At 35.6% G+C, this 5,000-nt stretch overlaps 1 long non-coding RNA gene across 2 annotated transcripts in view; it reads right to left on the reverse strand.

Annotated features, from left to right (window-relative positions):
* The window catches only part of LOC135212162 (uncharacterized), a 555,536-nt gene that overhangs the window by 550,059 nt on the left and 477 nt on the right, over nt 1-5,000 (reverse strand). The gene's annotated exons all lie outside the window — the stretch shown is intronic.

Genomic DNA, 5,000 nt, shown 5'->3' on the forward strand with positions numbered 1-5,000 from the left:
TCAACCTGCCCACTCCAAACACTGACACATAACTTAGGAGTTCATAAGAAATGGTGTGATACTCAAGACATGGGCGATACTCAAGACATGGAATCGCACCTCAGCCGCTCGGGGAACCATAGAGTCGATTGAAAGGAAGGAGACGCCGCAGTATTCGACCTTATCTGGTGGCTTATGTTAACTTCACCCACCGAATGTGTTTACAGATGACCATGTGTTTGCTCTGGTGAACTCAATCAGTGACGGCGGCAGAAGGACTGATGCCGGAGGGCAGCAGGTCTCTACGGAAATCCCTTTCGGCTCGTCCCGGGTTAAAAGTGTATTATCCACTTACGAATGACGGGTTTAGGAAATACATTTCAAAAGGCGGAAAATAGGAAATCTTAAGCAAAAATATTTCAAGAGGCCGAAACTAGGAAAAATATTCAAGAGGTGAGAATCAGGACATCTTAGGAAATATATTCCAAGAAGTGAAAATTATGAAATCTATGGAAAAATATTCAAGAAGTGAAAACTGGGAAATCTTATGAAGAAATATTTCAAGAGGTAAAAAAATTGGGAAGTCTTAGAAAAAATATTTCAAGGGATGGAAATTCAGAAATCTTAGGAAAAATATCACAAGAGGTGAAAGTTAGGAAGTCTTTGGAAATATATTTCAGGAAGTGAAAATTACGAAATCAAAAAAGACCGGCCTGTTATGATCTTTATTCGCATTTTTAAACACAACGAATACATTTAAATATGCTACAGCTGAACTGAAGCATCTTTTGGCCTAGTAATATAAACTCCTTCGGGAGTATGGAACTGGATCGCATATCGCGAATAGCCATTTTATAATGAGCTATTTATCAACGATCATTAAATTATGAATACGCAGAAAACAACCACAGTATAAACCAATATCGAAATTACTATATATCTCAAGGAATAAAGCAAAGCGTGATCCGACCTCCAGCTTACTCGAGACGTGTGCAGGATTTTTCCCTCATTCATAAGTTGTAAACATTATATTCCTAACTGGACGTAAATACAAAAGTTCTAGAATCTACGGTCAAAAAGAACCTTGTTTCACCAACAAAAATTCAAATAAATGTTATATTTTCTTACAAGTAATTTTTCTGTACTGTTTAAAATGCACATTACTTTTTTTTTTTACATTTTCATTCTAATTAAAAAATCATAAATATCCTATACTAAAACTCACGTACCTTTAACTCAACGCGAAACACCTTTTTCAGACCTTTTTACGTTTTCCTACTACCAAACAAGAACGACGATAAAGTAGTTTGTAGGCTTACTCCCCGAGTAAGCGAAAATATCAAAAGCGCCGATCGACCACGAAAGACAGGTGTTTAATGGAATAAAAAAAATATCAGGAACAGACTCACTTTAACGAAAGTGTAATAAGATTATTCTAGGAATATTTTAGGAATTATATTAATGAGTAATTAAAAAATTAATAGATATAAAAGCCTTTAGAATTATGAGGATATGGAAGATGGTGGAAAAACATGACCAGCAACAACTGCCGTACTTTGGCCAAAAGGTTGCAACTGGAGTAACAAGTGATAATTTTAATTGATCGTGTTATTATACATATCTGGTTCTCTTGTCAAAACGTAATGACAAAAATGAATTTTAGGACAGGAACGAGAAAAAAAAAACTTGGGGCTTGAGCCTACATACTGCCAAGTTAATGCATGGAAATAATGTTTTGTAGTACCAAAGAAATATCAGGATAAAATGTAAATTTGAAATCAGAACAATGTCCTGGTAATTTAGAAATCAGGACAATATCCTGGTAAAACTTGACATTTACAAAAACCAGGTTAGGCATACTTCTGTGCGCTTGGAATATCGTATAAAATAAAAATAACAAATCTATCAAGCTTTTCACCTTCATTATTTTCACCACTTAGCCAAATTATTTTAAAAATGAGAAAATATAGCGCCCATGAACAAAATCTTTATCCTAATTACTGAATGAGACACTTATGCAGAAAAATTCTACGGCATTTTACGAATTACTGACTTACATAGAAACCTCACCAACAGTGCAACTGACTCCCTGTACTATACCGCCACTCACCTGTCTTGCATATACTCAAAAGCTGTCCCGCTTATGATGGCTCTTCCCTTCAACACTTCTACCTTACACTCGCTCATGAATGATCTCGACTGCTCTCTCCTTTTGCCTCCCAAAACTTACAAATTAAACGTAATTTTTCCAATTTTAACTTATTTACCTAGTAGGAGCCGCCCCAAAACCCCGCCCACCCCAAAAAAAAAACAACACACACACACACACACTCATACACAAAATCCCCCATTCTTTTGTAATCTGTTCTAGAAAATTAACAATGGGAGAGGATGTCGAATACGATAAACAAAAATAATGAAAGCTGTTGAGATGAATTGTTTGTACTTTATATGTAGAGTACATATAATATAGTGAGGATAAGCAATTAGTTCACACTTAAATCATACAATCAGTCCTAATGAAAAAGATTTTTTTTTATTAAATGTCAGTCGAACCTCTTCTGAGAACATTAGCAGCAACGCTTTTGAAGTCTTTAGAATGCCATAAAAAATAGAAAAATATGGCGTCCTTCTTGCATTTTTACCTACCCTTTTATAATAATAGTAATAATAATACTAATAATAATAATAATAATGTCTGGAAATATTTCCTAAACCAAATTTGTCGAATGCTTCAATACGCAAGATCAGTAATTTGTTACCACAGTCAGCACAGAAAAACACAAAAATAAAAATAAAAAATAAATAAATAAATCTACTACAAAATGTAAGACAAAATATGCACACGGCAAACACATTTAACTAATTCCTTTCCAACGTTTTCTTTTATTTTTCTGTTCCGAGCAACAACCGGTAACCATGGCCGTGAGGAGAATGTGGGTTGACAGCCATTGCAATCTCTTAAGGGTCACGCCTAGGCATATATCTCGCCTCAGCTCTGGACGATTTCCCTTAACAAAACGAACGTCGAAAAGCGAAGACCGAGAAGGAGAGCAGAGACAGCGAAGTGTACGACATTGTTCGCACCCAGATTTTACACATTTTTTTTTTTTTTTTTTTTTTTTTTTTTTTTAAAGTGGAAGCATAATCATGAAGGAAGGCACTAATAGTATCGATGACTATAATACTAACATCTAAGATGAAGAATAACATATTATGTAACCATTTCTTACCTCAGTGAAGTATTTACAACAACAACAACAACAACAACAACAACAACAACAATAATAATAATAATAATAATAATAATAACATCAAATTCAAAGGTCATGGCGGTTTCAGCGCAAAGCAACATGATCATATTTTGCGACGATTGGAGCACGCGACCACCATAACTTCTACTACGTACATCAGGCAAAATCATCATCCACATCTACCCAATTTAAGTGATACGAAAACCAATATTCAAAGAATTATAGCATTTAGCTACATAAACGTCTACACATACTACATACCCGTTAACTATTTATACATAAGTATGTTTGTGAATAATTCTCAGTCCAAGAGAGCGCTAAATTTCCAGTAGTTGAGCCACAAGGCAAAAAGAAAATAAATGAAAGTATAGTGAATCTTGAACAAGCTTGAAATCGGTCCCCGTGACCAAAGCTGACGGAGAATTTCAAGGTAACCAAAGACCCTCCTCGACCGGACCGAATCAGAAAATGAAATTTGCAAAGTCCTCTCTGAAGGTTCATTTTCTTGTTTGCAAAAGTTTTGCGACCTTAACAGTTCACTTCGTTTAGGGCAAGAGTGCAAATGCGTTAAAAATGCCACCGTTCTATCACATTAATGTCGGTTAGTCACATGTTAAAAAAAGTGCAGTTTGCAACGATTTAGTTATGCATTTAAAAATTATATAACACAAACAAAATATATATATATATCTTTCTATAATTATTATATATATATATATAGATTATATATATATATAATATATATATATATATATATATGTGGGTATGTGTATGGGTGTGTGTGTGTATTAATAGTATATATATATATATATATATATATAGTAATTATATATATATAATATATATATATATTACATATATATATATATACATATATATATACATATATATATATTATATATATAGATATATATATACACACACATATATAGACGCTCATACACAGAGACAGTCAGCATCATAGGACACATTACCTGCGAAAGATCCCAATTTGAGAATGTTCCATCCATACCGCAAATGCGTCACAGAAAATTACAAAGCGTGTTCCTTGGATACATACGCAAGTCAATGTTGCCTGATCACAAACATAAATAACCACTAAACCATAAAAGAACGCGGAGACTATCCTTAACAAAATATGCATATTGCCAGCAGCCAAACCAAAGAGAAAAATTGCAACAAAGAGCATTAAAATAGGTAAATGTATGAGCATGCAAAATCCGACTCAAAATACCAATTTACGGGTGTGCGCGCAAGCGTTAAATGTGCTTGGTCCTGCTTGGTCGGTCCAGCGCAGCCCTCCACAAAATAGTAATATTCGAGGACCTTCCAAGTGGCAGGAGACGCCATTCCCCCGATCACCTTTCCAGGTGAGAAAGACTTAACTGTTATTGCCGATCATTACACGGTGCAAGTATTTTATTTGGTTACTAAAAACCAAGATTTGGCCACGGCTTTCAACCTCCGAGGACGGATGGTGGTGTAGGAGAGGAGGGAAGGGAGGATGGGGGGAGGGGGGAGGGGGATGATGGTTTGGAGGTGACCCGCGGTTGACTGCTCCCTCGCCGTGGGCCAAGAGAAGCATTTATTTCTCCGTTAACATTTTGTTTTTGCCAGCCCCGTCAGACTTTCGACCCCCAATACTAAAGAAGGAAAGCGCAAATGGGTATTTATGAGGAAACTCACCTTTGAAGATGGAAATTCTGTTCATTATGAGACGGGAGATACGACAAGGAGGGTCAGCCAGGAAACGATGCCGACAGTAAA

Source organism: Macrobrachium nipponense, chromosome 40 (assembly GCF_015104395.2).
Source record: "Macrobrachium nipponense isolate FS-2020 chromosome 40, ASM1510439v2, whole genome shotgun sequence".
NCBI lineage: Eukaryota > Metazoa > Arthropoda > Malacostraca > Decapoda > Palaemonidae > Macrobrachium > Macrobrachium nipponense.